The 19,806-nt window shown below is 39.9% G+C and overlaps 2 pseudogenes; both read left to right on the plus strand.

Moving 5' to 3' along the window:
* Positions 1 to 4,771, plus strand: part of LOC106831776 (olfactory receptor 10H3-like) — a 30,904-nt pseudogene extending 26,133 nt beyond the window's left edge.
* A 1,345-nt stretch (positions 4,772 to 6,116) lies between these two features.
* On the plus strand, positions 6,117 to 19,252 carry LOC123289408 (olfactory receptor 10H3-like; annotated as a pseudogene).
* The last annotated feature ends 554 nt before the right edge of the window (positions 19,253 to 19,806 follow it).

Below are 19,806 nucleotides of genomic sequence, written 5' to 3' on the forward strand. Positions count from 1 at the left end.
TTCAGGCATATTTCTTTGAGAAATTCAATCAATTTAATCAGCGTCATTGTATGTTCCAGATTCACATTGTTCAAAATGACTCTGACTCCATAATGTGCTTCAATACCTAGGACGGCTTATCTCTGCTGTTTACTGTATTTTTAGAAAATTAGTATAGCTTTGCACTGAGTTTTACTTTTCAGAAGGAAATTTAGCATAATGTTAAATTGATAGTCGATTCATGGGAATTGGAAATGCAATTTCACCAATGATATAATTAGGAGGAGAACTGACATCATAACCATACAAGCTCATCCCCTCCAAGAGTGTAGACGGGATTCCATGTATTCAAATCATCTACATTTTTATTAGTGGTTAAAATTTCTCTCTTTGGAGGTGTTGCATGTTTTGGGTTAATTATTAGATATCTTGTAACAGAGGATTTCAAAGTGCCATACGAGGAACCCTGGGGTCCATGAGGTCCTCAGTTTTCCAACTGCATGTGGGGATGTGTTTGCCATATGCTTCAACTAAAACAGTGTGTGCCACAGACTGATGAAGATGCAGATGCGAGTGCCAGCTTGTCTCCCCTCAAGTCAGACATTAGGTATATTTGCAAAAATGTAAAACCAGGCCACTCTCCTCACTACTTGTGTTTTGAGAAATGTAATTACTTTCCTAACAACATGTTACTTGGATTAACATGAAGTGCTGTATTATCATTCTTTTAAATATACTAATCACTAAATATTTTTAAAGATTCTCAGCTTTAACATCTAATATGATAAAAATTGATAGAGTCCTTGAAGGCCTCTGCCTGTTCAATGTAAAGGAATCCTGAGACCAAAATGCTTGAGAGCTGTTTCTTCATAGTTTGTGTCACTATGGGAAATGTCACCACACTTCTTACTTAAATTCTATATTTGATTGAATATGCCTGGTGACAACATGAGGAACACTCTGAGTTTTGTAAACAGATTCACCTTTGGCTGCGTTGTGTCCTCCTGTTGTTTTCTGTATCCCGTCCTGACGCTTGGATCTTCTCCGGGTAGACGACCACGTTTCTTCCCTTCCCATCCTGACGCCCCTTCTTTTCCTCTCCTTACAGCCCAGCCCATGATGGCCAGTTCCATGCTGAAGAACAGCAGAGACAGTGAGTAGCCGGGGCCTGTGCCTGATCCTAAGACACTGCATCTAGTTTCCCCGTTTAGTACAGGATTTGCTAATTTTGTAGTACGTATTCCTTATCTAGCTAAGAAAGACCCCTTCGATTTCATGCAGTGAAGAGACTTTTCATAAAACCATGAATAGGAGTTGAATTTTACAATCATCCTGGCTGATTGAAATAATTATATGAGTTTTCTTTTTTACTTTATTTATATGATGAGTCACATGACAAGTTTTCTGATGTCCAACCATCCTTCTCGTTCATGGGATCTTGCCACACCACTTGATCACAATATACTGTTTTTCATAAACCGTTGCATTTGACTAGGTTATGTCTTATGATGGATTTTAAAATCCATACGGATAGGGGAAACGCAAATGTCTGCTCTTACAAACATTCTACCTGGCTTTAGAATCGAGATTGCATTAACCTGAGGAAATGAGTGCAGTCAATTATATACATATTTTTCTGTTTTTTGAAGAACGTGTATAAGGTTCAGGTTGTTCCTTATAGTTTAGGAGAGCTCACCTGCAAACTCACTGGGGCCAACGGTATTAGGCAGGGACAGTCCTTGACAAAACTTCTCAACTTCTTTAAAACTTATTTCCACATCCAGGGCCCCTAGTTTTTCCTGCACCAGTTTTGGAATTGTATATTTTCTAAGAATTTATTTATTTCATCTATAGATTCAAATTTGTCACATTATATTTTTAGTCATTTTAAAAATATCCATTATTTTTGTTATTTCCCAGTGTTAATTTTGTGTTTTGTTACTGGCATCTTCTCCTTTTTTCTATCTAACTAATTTTTTCCAATAACCTGATATTCGTTTTATTAGCATGATATTTTCTTGATTTCATTTCCTGATAAATATATTTAAAGGTGTATATTTCCGAAATAAGACTATTTTGGATTAAAAATTTGACATTCAATGCTTAATTTATTTAATTAAGGTATTTCTGAATTTTTTTGATTTACTGTCGAAACATTAGATTATTTAACAGTAAATTTAGCTTCCAAACAGAAGAGATTTGGAAAGCTATTCCTTCTCCATAATTTCTATTGTTAGTGTATTACAATCTAAATAATATTTAACTTTGCCAATGATGGGCAATGTGTTTATGTCCTAATAGCGTCGATTTTTGTAAAAGTCCTCTCTGTGTTTGAAAACAATGTTTAATCACTTTTTTGGAAGAGTCTAAATATACCCAATAGCTAATGTCTCAATATTATTAATTGCATTCTTGCTAATAATCCACAAATCGCATTTCTAAAATCTGTTAAAATATCTAACTATAATTTATCTATCTATTATTGATTTAGCTATTTCTATTTATATCTCTTTCATTGATGTTGTGTTGTTTAATTATTACCTAATATTCCAGGATGTATTGCTTCATAGATTAATGATATTTATGCTGCTCACTAAGATGTTCTTCTAACATTTATAAAATATCATTTCTTTATCACTTGGTGTATGTGTGTAATTGTTGAATTTTAGCATGCATGTAAATACTGAGAATATTTTGCTTCCCACCCAAAATAACAAGAATATGCTTAATGATTTAATAATAATAATTTCTTAATATTTTCACATCTAACCATTCATTCATACCATGATCAAAGTTTTCTCTGTTGCCATAAAAATGCTTTATGTTGTAGATGGTTTATCTACATCAGGACCCAATCTAGCACAGTTTATTGCATCTTCTTGTTACGTCACTAGAATTTCTCTTCATCCTTTTCATCACCTGGTTCAGTGATGAGACCAGACCAGTTTCTGTGGAAGGTTCTGCCTTCTGAATTTGTCTGATTGACTCCCCATGGTACCATGTAGTTTGACCCTCCATCCTCTGTACAACGATCATTCTTTCATGATCAGCTTTGGCCAATGGGCACATTTTCAACCTGGTTCCTGTATCCTCTTAACATTAGCCCATTACTCAAGGAAAGTTCCAATTCACAATGGCGGACACGTCCTAGGCTTTCTTTCGTAATCAGACCATTTCTCCAGGTTTCCTGGTTCCTTTTAGTGACTAGTCATAATGGAGACATTATGATTCTTGTTTCCTTAAATCCATTTTGTCTGTTATCAAGATTGCTGAATCAACTTTCACTTAGTATATTTGCCTGGCATATAGTCATCCATCCTTCTCTTTACAGTCTATTCCGTTCCTTCAGAAGAGCAAAGACAAATACAAAATAAGATGGCAGATATACGTACCAATAAAATAGTATTAAAACAAGCATAAATGAGTTAATCAGTTAAAAGAAAAAGATTCTGAGAGAAAAAAGATTTTTTTAAGCCCAAGACCCAAATATATGTTTTCCAAACAGGCACAACATTCGAGAGAATACAACTCTGACCAATTCTGCTTGTCTTTAATAATTACAATATGGGATCTTTTATTTCTTTTAGTGACTGCTAGTAAAACCCAGTAGTCACACTATGTCTTACGCATGTATTATGCTGATCTCATTCTATCTTTATCCCTGTGTTGATGGTAAGGACTATTATGATTTACTCCTTGCTATGTATGAAGATTGTGAGACCCAGAAAAGTTAAGCCAATTGTTCAACAGTATAAAGTTCTTAAATTGCCATCAAATCTCAGTTCGAGTTTATGTTTTAATCACCTGCTTCATTCTGTTTCTGATCTGAACACATGCAGCATCTTTGACTGGTCAGAACTGGAGCACGGTGACTGAATTCATCCTCCTTGGCTTCTCCACCTTCCCCCAGCATCTCCTGCCCATCTTCTTCTTCCTGTACCTGCTGATGTACCTGTTCACACTGCTGGGGAACCTGCTCATCATGGCCACCATCTGGAGCGAGCGCAGCCTCCACACGCCCATGTACCTCTTCCTGTGTGCCCTCCATCTCTGAGATTCTGTTCACTGTGCCTTCAGCCCTCGCATGCTGGTGGACATGCTCTCCACCCATCACTCCATCACCTTTGTGGCCTGTGCCAGCCAGATGTTCTTCTCCTTCACGTTTGGCTTCACCCACTCCTTCCTGCTCATGATCATGGGCTATGACCGCTACATGGCCATTTGTCACCCTGTGAGCTACAATGTGCTCATGGGCACCCAAGGCTGTGCGAGTCTCGTGTTCTGGTCCTGGGCTGGTGGCTCAGTCATGGGGATGATGGTGACTTTGATAGTTTTTCACCTCAACTTCTGTGGGTCTAATATGATCTACCATTTTGCCTGCCACGTGCTTCCCCTCTTGAAGTTGTCCTGTGGGAGGGAGACATCCTCTGTCACCTTGGGTGTGATCCTGGTGTGTGTCACGGCTCTGTTGGGCTGTTTGTTCCTCATCTTCCTCTCCTATGTCTTCACTGTGGCCGCCATCTTGAGGATCCCCTCTGCTGAGGGCCGGCACAAGACCTTCTCCACATGTGTGTCCCACCTCACTGTGGTGGTCGTGCACTACGGTTTTGCCTCCATCATCTACCTCAAGCCCAAGGGCCCTCATTCTATGGACAGTAACACCCTGATGGCCACCACCTATACAGTCTTCACGCCCTTTCTTAGCCCAATCATTTTCAGCCTCAGGAATAGGGAGCTGAAGAATGCCATAAAAAAATGCGTCTGCAGAAAAGTCTGTCTTGTGAGCTCCTGACAAACAGTTTGGGGGTGAGGAACTATGATAGAAGGGCTAAGATAATGATCTGTCCCCATAAGGCTGTTGTAAGGGCTCAGGTGTATGAAAATACATACACCCCATAGGATGTCGATGAAGCTATCGATTTGTTTCTCCTCAGTTTGCTTGTCCTACTCTTGACTAGGCCTAAGCAATCATGATCCCTTGTTTATAAACCAGAGTGATGAACTCCGCCTCATTATCTGAGCCAAGACTGAGTTATCTCTCTGTAGGTAGGTGAGTGGCATCACGTGGATGTGTCTGGATACTGATGCACTTGGCCCTTCTTGAATGGACAAGCAAGAAAATACTTTATTTTCCCCCACCAAGTAAGAATAAACAATAATAATAATAATAATAAATGCCACCAGTATTGGACCTTTTCTCTGTATCAGGCATTGTATCTAGTGTTTTATTATTGTCTTTTAAATTATTAAAAATGTGCACAAGATAATAAAGTATGTGTCTCTGAGAAAATGGGTTACGGTTTGCAGTTCCTCACTGCCTGTGGGAGGGATGGATTCTACGAGAGTTTTCTTACATTGAGCCAAGTTGAGTAAAGGAATCAGAATCAATACAGAGAGAGACCGAGAGAGAAGGAAAGAGAGAGAGAGAGCAGATCAGTAGGAATAGAGTCCTTTAAATCAATCTGAATTTGAATTAGATGAAAAAGAATATCAGGCAAAATCTGGGAAAGGGAGGAAGAAGGAGAAGCAGGTTGGTAAGAGAGAAATTTTCCCCTGAGGAAGGGATAGAGAAGGGAGATGCGGGAGGTAAGGATTCAGGAACAGAGGGAGAGAGAGAAGGAGAGGAGAGAGAGAAAGGGATGGGGTTCAGTGTTTGGGTAAGACCATAAAGCATGTTAAAAAGGTGTTGCTATCTGACATCTTGTGGAAATTCTTTTATCTTTTTCTCCACATATTTGTTAAAAGCCCATTAATGTCTCATTACTGTGGTTGAGTTGCACCTATTGGGAGGATGTGTTGAAAGGCAGAAGTTCAACCTCAAGATGAGCTGGGGCCTCTCTGAGAGAGAGTCAGTGGGGGATCATTGTTATGTGTGCAGAGTTGGAGGTTGAGTGGAGGCTGCAGGGCCCCAAAGGCTCACTGAGGTCCCTCCTGGCCTCTCCAGACCCTGTGGACAGATCCTCTAGGTTGGCGTCCCGGAGAGGCCCTGGGGAGCAGCGTGCTGGGAAGGCTGCAGCAGGGATAAAGCACATGGCTTCAGCTGGAGGAGCCCCGAGGTCTGCCCCACACCTGGCTGTGTGTGCTGCTCACAGCATCAAGCAGGAGAGCTTCTTCTGCCCTCCCCTGCTGGCCGCTTCATGGGAGAGGCAGCCCAGGCTGCGGCGGACCAGGACGGTGAGGGTAGGAGGGCAGGATCAGACAGTTCTCGGGAGGGGAGTGCTGCCCAGCCTGGACATGGGGTCAGGACCCGGGAGAAGGGTCCTAAGAGAGGCTCTTTCTTTGGGAGGGATCTTCTCAGGTTACTTCTTCTGGGTCCCTGCTTCTCACCCACCCGGGTGCCCTTTGTAGCCTCTAGGTCAGTGATTCTCATGTTGGGTGATTCTGACCCCTATGGAATACTTGTACATGTCTGGAGATACGTTTGATTGTTTGACTCACGAGGAGGGAGGGGATGCTGCTGGCATTGGTTGACTTGGGCCAGGAAAGCTACCAAACGTTGTACAATCCTGTAGTAGCATAGTACACTGTTTCAACTAATGAACCAATATGGATACATTATTATAACTGAATTCCGTACTTTACCTTAGGTTTCACTCTTTGTGTTGTACATTCTATGGGTTTTGACAAAGGAATACTGACATGTATCCACTGTTGCAGTATCATACAGAGTAGTTTCATGTGCTCTACCTTTAATGCGCCCAAATGGAATTATGCCAGAGAGGTTTTCCTCTGTTTTGCTTTATTCTCTCATAATATTTTGAAGAATCATATCCCCTGCCCTGTGTACATCTAACTCCTGCCTGGGGGACCAGAGTTTGCGTACAACCCATCTTACATGTCCTCTCCCTCGTTATGGACAGGCAGGCTTGTCCCATTCCTCTACTAGAGCAATGCTACAAGGAAGATCCTCTTACACACTCCCCTAGAAATAGGTATGAGGAACCGAAACAGATGATCAGGAGCAAAATGACAGGTACACAGAGCATGTGTTCTCTTAATTTTCATCATTGTACGTTCCAGCAGCCGTGCTCCAGCAACCTTTCTCCCCACAGCCCGGTCAACTCGGGGCATGTTTTGATCCAGAGGACTGAACAGCTGCACAGTGAAATTCCATTGTTCTCTCTCTTTTTCCAGTTATTACTCTTTTCAGCATCTTTCCATTTACCTGGGTACCTCTTTCTGTGTTTTGTCTGCTTGTGACCTTCGCTCATTCCTGTACTGAAGTTCCTACTCCTTCTTCTGTTTTTTTCTTTTTAAATATTGGCACCTGAGCTAACAATAGTTGGCAATCTTCTTTCTTTTTCTGCTTTCCCACCCCCTAAACCCCAGCTGTACGTAGTTGTATATTTTAGTTGTGGGTCCTTCTAGTTGTGGCATAGGACAATGCAAATGCTCTTTTCCCAACTTTCCATCTGCCTGTCAACTTTATCCAGGACGTCCTCTGTTGAACAAAATCCTTCATGTTGATGTTTTCTATCTTTTCAAAATCACCTTACCATTTGTGCTTGAAAAATTTGGCTAAGAGTTCCTTCTCCACTGCTAGATCAACAAAATTATTATTCTACACTTTTTCCTGTTAACTTTATAGTCTATATTTCATATTTGTGTCTTGTTCCATCTGGATTCCACATTTGCATGTGGTCTTAGGCAGAAATTTAGATTAACTTTCCTTCATAAAATGAGGATTTTCCCAACATAAACTAGTATAGAATCCATCTTTTCCTTTGACTCCTGTAGCTGCCTTTATCATACATTAGGTTTTGATAACGCAGGCACGTTTTCTGAGACAATCAATCGCTTTAATCAGTGTCTGTGTATGTTCCACGTTTATCTTGTTAAACATGACTATGACTGTATAATGTGTCTCAATCTCTGCAAAGGCTTATGTCTCCCAATTGCTCGTTGTTATTTTCTTTTAACTTTTTATTGAGATTATGATGGTTTACAACCTTGTGCAATTTCAGTTGTACATTACTGTTTGTCAGTCGTGTTGTAGGTGCACCACTTCACCCTTTGTCCCCACCCCCATCCCCCCTTTCCCCAGTAGCCACTACTGTGTTCTCTTTGTCCACATGTTTAACTTCTGCATATGAGTGGAGTCATACAGACATTGTCTTTCTCTATCTGGATTATTTCACTTAACATAATACCCTCAATGTCCATCCATGTTGTTGTGAATGAGACGATTTTATCCTTTTTTTGGCTGACTGGTATTCCATTGTGTGTATATATGTATATATACACCCTATCTTCTTTATCCAGTTATCAGTTGATGGACACTTAGGTTGCTTCCACGTCTTGGCTATTGCAAATAATGCTGCAATGAACACAGCGGTGCGTGGGCCTTTTGGAATTGCTGACTTCAAGCTCTTTGGATAGATACCCAGTAGTGGGATGGCTGGGTCATATGGTATTTCTATTTTTAATTTTTTGAGAAATCTCCACACTGTTGTCCATAGTGGCTGCACCAGGTTACATTCCCACCAGTAGTGTATGAGGGTTCCTTTTTCTCCACAACCTCTCCAACACTTGTTACTTTTTTTTTGGTTATTTTTGCCATTCTAATGAGTGTAAGGTGATATCTTAGTGTAGTTTTGATTTGCAGTTCCCTGATGATCAATGATGATGAGCATTTTTCATGTGCCTATTGGCCATCTGTATATCTTCTTTGGAGAAATGTCTGTTCATGTCACCTGCCCCTTATTTGATTGGGTTGTTTGAGTTTTTGTTGTTGAGCGGTGTGAGTTCTTTATATATTATGGAGATTAACCCTTTGTCGGATATATGATTTGGAAATATTTTTTCCCAGTTGATGGGTTGTTTTTTTGTTTCAATTCTGTTTTCCCTTGCCTTGAAGAAGCTCTTCAGTCGGATGCATTCCCATTTGTTTATTCTTTCTAGTGTTTCCCTTGTCTGAGAAGACATGGTGTCCAAAAAGATCCTTTTGATACTGATGTCAAAGAGTGTACTGCCTAGATTTTCTTCTAGAAGCCTTATGGTTTCAGGTCTTACCTTTAGGTCTTTGATCCATTTTGAGTTTATTTTTGTGAATGGGAAAAAGAATGGTCATTTTCCTTCTTTTACATGTGGCTTTCCAGTTTTCCCAGCACCATTTGTTGAAGAGACTTTCTTTTCTCCATTGTATCCCCTCCACTCCTTTGTCGAACATTAGCTCTCCATAGATGTGTGGTTTTATTCCTGGGCTTTCAATTCTGTTCCAGTGATCTGTTCACCTGTTTTTGTACCAGTACCATGCTGTTCTGATTACCGTAGCTTTGTAGCATGTTTTGAAGTCAGGGATTGTGCTGGCTCCAGCTTTGTTCTTTTTTCTCAGGATTGCTTTAGCAATTCGGGGTCTTTTCTTGCCCCATATGAATTTTAGGATTCTTTGTTCTATTTCTGTAAAGAATGTCATAGGCATTCTGAGAGGGATTGCATTGAATCTGTCGATTGCTTTAGGTAGAATGGACATTTTAACTATGTTTATTCTTCCAATCCGTGTGCATGGAATGTCTTTCCATCTCTTTATGTCATCATCCAATTCTTTTAGGAAAGTCTTGTAGTTTTCGTTGTATAGGTCTTTTACTTCCTTAGTTAAATTCACCCCATGGTATTTTATTCTTTTTGTTATGATTGTGAATGGTATTGTGTTCTTGAGTTCTTTTTCTGTTAGTGCATTATGAGAGTATAGAAATGCTACTGATTTATGTAAGTTGATTTTATACCCTGCAACTTTGCTGTAGTTGTTGATTATTTCTAATGGTTTTCCAATTGATTCCTTGGGGTTTTCTATATATAAGATCATGTCGTCTGCAAACAGCAAGAGTTTCACTTCTTCCTTCCCTATTTGGATTCCTTTTATTACTTTTTCTTGCCTAATTGCTCTGGTCAAAAGCTCAAGTACTTTGTTGAATAAGAGGGGTGATAGAGGGCATCCTTGTCTCGTTTCTGTTTCCGGGGGGATGGCACTCAGTTTTTTCCCATTGAGTATGATGTTGGCTGTGGGTTGTCATGTATGGCCTTTATTATGTTGAGGCAATTTCCTTCTATCCCCATTTTGTTAAGAATTTCTATCATAAATGGCTGTTGGATCCTATCAAATGTTTTCTCTGCATCTATTGAGCTGATCATGTGCTTTTTATTCCTGAATTTTTTGATGTGGTGTATCACATTGATTGATTTGCGGATGTTGAACCATCCCTGTGTCCGTGGTATAAATCCCACTTGATCATGATGTATGATCCTTTAGTTAAATTGCTGAATTCGCGTTGCCAAAATTTTGTTGAGAATTTTTGCATCTATGTTCATCAGCGACATTGGCCTGTAGTTCTCCTTTTTTGTGCTGTCCTTGTCAGGTTTTGGTATCAGAGTGATGTTGGCCTCATAGAATGTGCTAGAAAGTATTCCATCCTCCCTAGTTTTTTGGAATAGCTTGAAAAGGATTGATATTAAATCCTCTCTGAATGTTTGGTGGAATTCCCCCGAAAGCCATCTGGTGCTGGGGTTTTATTCTTTGGGATGCTTTTGATTCCTGTTTCAATCTCTTTCCTCGTTATTGGTCTGTTCAGATTGTCTGTTTCTTCTTGGCTCAACTGTGGGATGTTCTAAGAGTCTAAGAATTTATCCATTTCCTCTAGGTTATCCATTTTGTTGACATATAGTTTTTCATAGTATTCTCTTATAATCTGTTGTATTTCTGTGGTGTCTGTTGTTATCTCTCCTCTTTCATTTCTGATTTTGTCTATTTGAGCTTTCTCTGTTTTTTTCTTTGTAAGTCTAGCTAGGAGGTTGTCAATTTTCTTTCTCTTCTCAAAGAACCAGCTCCTTATTTCATTGATCTTTTCTACTGCCTTTTTTGTTTCAATAGCATTTATTTCTGCACTGATTTTTATTATTTCTCTCCTTCTGCTGACTTTGGGCTTTGTTTTTTTCTTCTTTTTCTAATTCAGTTAGGTGTAATTTGAGATTGCTTATTTGGGACTTTTCTTGTTTTTTAAGGTGAGCCTGTATTGCAATGACTTTCCCTCTTACTTTTAGCTTTTGCTGCATTCCATATGACTTGGTATGGCATGTGATCATTTTCATGTGTCTCCAGATATTTTTGATTTCTTCTTTAATTTCTTCAATGATCCATTGCTGTTCAATGGCATATTATTTAGTCTCCACATCTTTGTCCCTGTCTCAGCTTTTTTCTTGTAATTAATTTCTAGCTTTATGACATTATGATTGGAGAAGATGCTTGCTGTTATTTCAAATTTTTTAAATTTATGGACGCTTGCTTGTTTCCCAACATATAGTTTATCCTTGAGAATGTTCCGTGTCCACATGAGAAGAATGCGTATTCTGCGGTTTGGGGATGTAGTGTTCTATATATGTCTATTAAGTCCAACTGTTTTAGCTTTCTGTTTAATTCCACTGCTTCCTTGTTGATTTTCTGCCTGGATGATCTGTCCAATGATGTGAGTGGGGTGTTGAGGTCCCATACTATTATTGTGTTATTTTTGATGTCTTCTTTTAGGTTTGTTAATAGTCGCTTTATGAACTTTGGTGCTCCGGTGTTGGGTGCATAGAAATTTACAAGCATGATTTCTTCTTGATGCGGTGTCCCTTTGATCATTATATATTACCCCTCTTTGTCTCTCTTCACCTTCCTTATCTTGAAATCTACTTTGTCTGATATAAGCATTGTGACAACCACTTTCTTTTGCTTGCCATTAGCTTGGAGTATCCTCTTCCACCCCTTCACTTTGAGCTGGTATTTGTCATTGGGGCTCAGATGTGTTTACTGGAGGCAGCAAATTGTTGGATCTTGTTCTTTAATCCATCTTGCCACTCTGTGTCTGTTTATTGGAGAGCTCAATCCATTTACATTCTGGGTGATTATTGACGTATGAGGGCTTAATGCCATCATTCTGTCACTCATTTTCCGATTTTCCTGCATTTCCTTTGTTTCTCGTCCTGTGTGTTTTGGTCTACACATTGAGTTCTGCAGTTTGTTATGCTATGTTTCTTAGTTTTTTCCTTATTTATTTTTTATGTCTTTGTTCTACTTTTTAGTTTAGTAGCTACCCTGAAGTTTGTATTCAGAATCTCGTGCATAACATAGTCCGTTTTCTGATGGCGTCTTATTTCCGTAGTCTAAACTGATTCAGTCCCTTTCCTCCTCTCCTCCTGAGTTATTATTCTTGTATCTTATCCAGCTTCTGTTCTGAGTTTGTGGTCAAAGTGACGAGATTGTCTTTGTTTTTGATCTTTTCCTTCCTTTTATCCTAATGCTACAGCTGAATATTTGCTATCCTATTCTGATTCTATCTATTTGTCTCCTTCCCCTGTCTTTTGTGACCCCATTCTCCCTTTTTTCCCTTTTTCAGCTATGAGGGCCTTCTTGAGGATTTGTAGTGGAGGAGTGGGTCTCGTGGCTATGAAGTCCCTCAGCTTTTGTTCGTCTGGGAAAGATTTAATTTCTCCTCATATCTGAAGGGTATTTTTGCTGGATAGAGTGCTCTTGGCTGAAGATTTTTATCTTTCAAACTTTAGAATATGTCATTCCATTCTCTCCTAGTTTGTAAGGTTTCTGCAGAGAAATGTTCCAAAAGTCTGATAAGGGTTGCTTTGTAGGTTATTTTCTTCTGCCTTGCTGCCCTGACTATTCTTTCTCTGTCACTCACTTTTGCCAGTTTTACTACTATATGCCTTGAAGTAGGTCTTTTTACATTGACAAATTGAGAAGATCTGAAATCTTCCTCCACACACATTTCCCTCTCATTCCCTCGATTTGGGAAGCACTCTGCTATTATTTCTGTGAACAAGCTTTCTGCTCCATTCTCCTTCTCCTCACCTTCTTGGATACCTATAATTCTTATGTTGCATTTCTTCATTGAGTCAGATATTTCTTGGAGACTTTTTTCATTTCTTTTTAGTCTCAGTTCTCTCTCCTGCTCTGTGTGGAACAATTCAACATGCCTATGTTTTTTTTTTTTTCTGCTTTATCTCCCCAAATCCGCCCCTGGTACATAGTTGTATATCTCAGTTGTAGGTCCTTCTAGTTGTGGCATATGGGATGCAGCCTCAATGTGGCCGGAGGAGCAGTGCCATGTCCACGCCCAGGATCCAAACCCTGGTCCGCCACAATGAAGCATGCGAACTTAACCACTCGGCCATGGGGTTGGCCCCGTCAACATGTCTACATTCAATTATGCTGATTTTCTCCTCTGTGGTGTCCACACAAGCATTCGAGGAATCTGTATTTTGTTTTACTCTTCCATTAAGCCTTTCATCTCTAGTATTTCTGACTGATGCTTCTTTATAGTTTCAGTCTCTTTAGTGATGTAGTTCCTGAACTCACTGAATCATTTCTCTATATTCTCTTTTACCTCATTGAGTTTTTTGATGATAGCTATTCTGAATTTCATTGTTGTTTAGTCTACTCATTTCTGACTCCTCAGGACAGAATTCTGAATATTTGTTTTCTTTCTGGTCTGGAGTTTTGATGAACGGTGTGATGCTGGAAGGGTGGGTTTTTCCCATTTTGATATTATTCTGTGGCAGTTACAGCCTATCGCCACTGGATGGGGGTTGAGAGCCACATATTCTGAGCCCTATGCCTTCAGCTGAGATGGCACAGCACAGCACGGGTTGGGGGGGTGCATTTTCCTTTGTGCGCAGTCCCTGGTTTCCTGATCAGCTCTGCTATCTGGTCTCCTGGGGTCTTGGCTTGATGAGGTCACCCCACGCAATAGCTTTTGCCAGGTTAGAGGGCTTCCCTCTAGGCTGTGAGGACCTTAGGGAGTTCTGGGAGGTTCTGCAGGCATGTGACCCCTCCCCTGATCCTTCCCTCACAGCTCCTTCTGCAGGACGATTGCAGTCTTTAGGGAAGGGAGTGAAATCTCTCTTAACACATTCCAGCTCCTCTGAGGGGGGCTCCCGCGTCTCCACACCCCCATCATTTGGCTGCTGTCACTCTCTATGGATTCCTGTGCTTTTAGGGCATTTTCTGTTCAAATATGGTTGCTCCTTTTTGTTGTATGTTGGAGGGGAGAGAGTCCCAGGCAAGCTCACTCTGCCATGACACTGATGTCCCCAATTACTCATTTTAGAAGGTTAGTATAGTTTTGCCCTATTTTTGTTTTCCAGAAGGAAATTTCGATAGTGTTAAATTTACACTCAGTTCACAGGAATTGGAAGTGCGTTTGCACCAATGGTATAATTTGGGGAACAACTGACATCATAACCACACTAGCTCATCCCATCCAAGAGTGTAGACAGGTTTTCATGTATTCAGATCACCTACATTTTCACTAGTAGTTAAAATTTCTGTCTTTGGAGGTATTGCAAGCTTTGGGTTAATTCCTATACATTTTATAACAGAGGATGCCAAAGTGTGATATGAGGAACCCTGGGGTCCACAGTCCCTTCCTTTTCCACTTACATCTGAGGATGGGTTTTGTCATATCGTTGACTGGAAGAACATACTGCCACAGACTGAACGAGAAGCAGATACAATGATCAGGCTGTCTCCTCTCAACTCAGACATTGGACATGTTTCAAAAATGTAAAACAAGGCCACTCTCCTCACTAAATGTTTTTTAAAATGTACTTTCTTAAAAGCATATTACTTGTATTAACATGAAATAAGTGTATATTGCTCTTTTAAATGTACTAATAGCTAAATATTTTTGAAGATTCTCAGTTTTAATGTCTAATTGGGTAAAAACTGATAGAGGTCTTTAGGGGCCTCAGTAACTTTTGAGTGTGGAGGATCTGAAGACCAAAATGCCTGAGGGCTGTTTCTTCACAGTTTGTGTTACTGTTGGAAATGTTATCTTACTATTTACTTAAATCCTATGTGTTGAATGATTGTTCCTGGTGTAATACCATGGGAAAGGCTATGAGTCTTGTGAATTGATCTGCCTTCTGCAGCGTTGTGTTCTCCTGTTGTTGTCACGTGTCACATGCTGACCTTTGATCTTTTCCAGGTGGGTGATTACGTTCTTCCCTTCCAGTCCTGAGGCTCCTTCTTTCTTTTTCTCACCGCTCATGACTGTCGGTTCCACACTGAAGAACAGCAGAGACAGTGAGTAGCCTTCTCTTCCTCCTCATCCTAAAACACTGCCTCTGAAGTTTCCCCTTTTAGTAGAATTTTTGCTAAATTTGTGGGATATCTTCCTTATCTAGCTAGGAAAGTCCCCTTCCACACATGTTGCAAAGAGACTTTTTCAAAAACCCTAAATAGAGGTACGTATATCCAATGATTATGTGGTACACCTAAAACTAGTACAGTGTGTATGTCAATTATAGCTCAGAAAAAAATCACAAATGGGACTTGATTTTTAGAAAGTATATTCCTTCCTTGATTGAAATAATTATACGATTTTTCTTTATTCTTATGATCAGTCGCATGATAGCTTTTCTGATGCCCAACCATCCTTGTCATTCACAGGATAAACCAACACCACTTGATCATAATATACTATTTTTCATAAACCACTGGATTTGGCTAGGTTATGTCTTAGTATGGATTTTAAAATCTGCATGAATAGGGCAAGCACGAATTTCTGTTCTTAGAAACATTCTACTTGGTTTTAGAATCAAGTTTGCATTAACCTGATCAAATGAGTGGAGCAGTTTTCACATATTTTTTCTCCTTTTTGAAGAACATGTATAATATTCTCACCAAATCTTCCTTGAAAGTTTAGGAGAGGTCACCTGTAAATCCACTGGGGCCACAATATTGGGGAGGGACAGTCGCTGACTAACCATTTAATTTCTTTTGCTTTTTTTTTTCCAATTTATTGCTATTTTTTTAAATTGCAGTAACATTGGATTATAACATTATATAGCTTTTGGATGTACATCATAATATATTCTGAATTCTGTTAGATTACCTCATGTTCACCACCCAAAAACTAATTATAGTCCATCTCCTCACATGTGAGCCTAGTCACCACTTTTGTTGCCCCCACCCCGCCCCGATGGTAACCACCTATCATTTTCCATTGCTATGTGCCCATCAAGGGACGAGTGGATAAAAAGATGTGGTATTTATACACCATGGAATACTACTCAGCCACATGAAATGAGGAAATCCAGCCATTTGTGACTACATGGATGGACCTTGAGGGTATTATGCTGAGTGAAATAAGTCAGAGGGAGAAAGTCAAGTACTGTATGATCTCATTCATAAGTAGAAGGTAAAAACACTGACATTTAATTTTTTAAAACTAATTTCATTATTCAGGGCTGCTATTTTTTCTTGCATCAGTTTTGAAAGTTTACATTTTTCTAAGAGTGTATTTATTTCATCTACTGTTTCCAACTTAACTTGTATTTTTCTTACTATTGTTATTAATTTTAAAAATATCCATTTTTTGTTGTTAGTTCCCAATGTTAATTTTGAGTTTTGTTGTTGACATCTTGTCCCTTTTTTCTCTATCTTGTTAATCTTTCCAATAACCTGATTTTGCTTTTATTAAGCATGATTGTTTTCTTCATAAAGTTTCTTAATGAATACATTTAAAGCTGTGTATTTCCTTCATAGTACTCTTTCAGGTTAAAATTTGACTTTTGATGCTTCAATCATTTAACTGTAAATATTTTTACATTTGATTTGTGTTTTCCTGTTGAAACAGAAGAATATTTAATAATCACTTTAGCTTCCAAATCTAGCTGGTCATAAAGCTATTCCTTCTCTATCAATTTCTAGTTTACTGCACTATAATCTATATAATATTTATACTTTCTAATTGATAGGGGATGTTTTTATCTGCTAACATGTACTCAGTTTTTGAAAAAGTCCTCTATGTGCTTGAAATCAATGTTTAATCTCCCTTTCTTAAGAGTCTAAATATATCCAATAGCTAAAATCTGAACATTCTAATTGCATTTTAATTAATAATTCCCAACTGACATTTCTGAACTCTATTAAAATGTCTACAATTTTTTATCTATTGTTGATTTAGCTGTTACTATTTATATCTATTTTCCTTTAGTTGTATTGATTATCTACTACTTAATATCCAGGTATACTGTTATAGAGATGATTGATCCTCATGCTGGTTTCTACAATGTTATTCTATACTTAAGCAACTATTCCTCTTTGTCTCTTGGAGTGTGTGTGTGTGTGTGGAATTTTGAAATTCTGCATGAATCTAAACTAAGAATATTATCTTCACAGCCAAAATAACGAGATCACACGTAAAATCAACTAAATTAATAATAATCCCTTAATATTATTCATGCGTAGCCATTTATTCATTCCATAATCAAAGTGTTCTTGGAGCTTTAACAATAGTTTACACCAGTTTACCTAAATCAGGATGTAATCTAGTACCTGCATTGCACCTGGGTGCCATGCCTCTTAAATTGCTCTTCATTCTTCTCATGACTCTGGTACTGATGAGACGAGAACAATTGCTCTGTGGAATGTCCCACCCTCTGGATTATCTGATTGCTGCTTAGGATGTTATTTAAATTGATCCACCATTCTAAGTGCAATGATCATTCATTTACATGATCAGCTTTGGCCAATTGTGCACATTTTCAAACTGGTTCCCACATCCTTTTAACATTAACCCATAACTCAGTGAAAGTTTCATCTCAGGCTGAGACAAGACATCCTAGGCTTGCTTCCATGCCCAGGCCATTTCTCCAGGGAAGCTTGGTTCCTTTTAGTGGCATATGGTAATAGAGACAGTATCATTATTGTTTCCTTAAATCCATTTTGTCTGTTTCAAGATTGCTGACTCAGCTTTCACTTGGTACATATTTGCCTGACATATACTTGTCCATCCTTTCATTTTCAAACTTTATGTTCAGTTCCTTTAGAACAGTAAATGCAAAATATGAAGTAAGACAGCAGAAATGAGTACCATTAAAGTAATATCTAAATAAATGTAGATGATTGAAATAGTCAATGAAAAGACAAAGACTCTCAGAGTAAAAATATTTTTTATCCCCAAGATCCAAATACATGTTTTCTAGAACATGCACATTATTCAAGAGAATATGACCCTGACCATCTACATCTGTTTAATGGTTCCAAACATGGGAGCTCTTCTATATTTCAGTCACTTTTAGTAAAAACCCAGTACCAAACTATGCCTGAAGCACTCAATATACTGATCTCATTTTATCTTGATCACAATACTGAATGGGAAACACTGTTATGATTTACTCTGTCTTACTGATGAAGATTATGAAACCCAGAAAAGTTGAGAAAATTGTTCAATAGAATAGGGCTCTTGAATTGCCATATTATTGTGTTAGAGCCTATGGTTTAACGACTGGGCTTCAGTCTGTTTCTGATCTGAGCAGATGCAGCATCCTGGCCTGGTCAGAACTGGAGCACGGGGACTGAATTCATCCTCATTGGCTTCTCCACCTTCCCCCAGCATCTCCTGCCTGCCTTCTTCCTGCTTTTCCTGCTGATGCACCTGTTCACGCTGCTGGGGAACCTGCTCATCATGGCCACCATCTGGAGCGAGCGCAGCCTCCACACGCCCATGTACCTCTTCCTGTGTGCCCTCTCTATCTCTGAGATCCTGTTCACTGTGGCTGTCAGCCCTCGCATGCTGGTGGACATGCTCTCCACCCATCACTCCATCACCTTTGTGGCCTGTGCCAGCCAGATGTTCTTCTCCTTCACGTTTGGCTTCACACACTCCTTCCTGCTCATGATCATGGGCTATGACCGCTACGTGGCCATCTGTCACCCTGTGCGCTACAATGTGCTCATGGGCACCTGAGGCTGTGTCCGTCTTGTGTCCTGGTCCTGGGTTGATGGCTCAGTCATGGGGATGATGGTGACATAGATTGTGTTTCACCTCACCTTCTGTGGGTCTAATGTGATCTACCATTTTGGGTGCCATGTGCTTTCCCTCTTGAAGTTGTCCTGTGGGAGGGAGACATCCTCTGTCACCTTGGGTGTGATCCTGGTCTGTCTCATGGCTCTGATGGGCTGCTCTTTCCTCATCTTCCTCTCCTATGTCTTCATTGTGGCCACCATCTTGAGAATCCCCTCTGCTGAGGGCCGGCACAAGACCTTCTCCACATGTGTGTCCCACCTCACTGTGGTGGTCGTGCACTACGGTTTTGCCTCCATCATCTACATCAAACCCAAGGGCCCTCATTCTATGGACAGTGACACCCTGATGGCCATGACCTATACATTCTTCACCCCCTTTCTTAGCCCAATCATTTTCAGCCTGGAAACAAGGATCTGAAGATCGCCATGAGGAAGACCTTCATCAGCAAGCTCTTTCCCCAGGACTCCTGAAGTGGCCGGTTTTGTGGCAGGGGATGTGGTGGGTGGAGGCACTTCAGTCTTCCACCTGTCAAAGGCGAAGTGTTACACTTCACTGTGATGATTCCTGTCTGTGAATTCCCCTCCTCCCCCTCAGCAAGTGCTCTGTAAATTCTAGGTTTCTGTTTTCTCTCCTTTCCCCCAGGCTGGTTGACCTCATTCCTCCTGGATTCACGGGGGAGACAACCTCCCCAAGATTGACCTTGTGTGTCAACTTCCTTCTGTCCCCTGTGCTGAGAGTGGGTTGTCCATGGAGGACGGGATGCCCACATCACTGTGTTGGGAACCTGTGTGCATGGTTTCTCTTGAATGTGTGAATGAGGGGTGCTTGATCTACTCAAAACAATGACACAAACAGCACAGTGAGTCGGCACCTGCTGTATACCACGGATTGTGATCTGTGCTTCAGATAGTTCATCTTTCTCATTGTCACTGTCTTGTTGAGGAAAGGAAAGCATTTTTTATGGGGAAAATTAGTTTTCATTTTCAGTTAGTCACATTTTAGAAGGAAGGGGTTGTCCTCCTAT

The sequence above is a fragment of the Equus asinus genome, chromosome 10, assembly GCF_041296235.1.
Source record: "Equus asinus isolate D_3611 breed Donkey chromosome 10, EquAss-T2T_v2, whole genome shotgun sequence".
Lineage (NCBI taxonomy): Eukaryota > Metazoa > Chordata > Mammalia > Perissodactyla > Equidae > Equus > Equus asinus.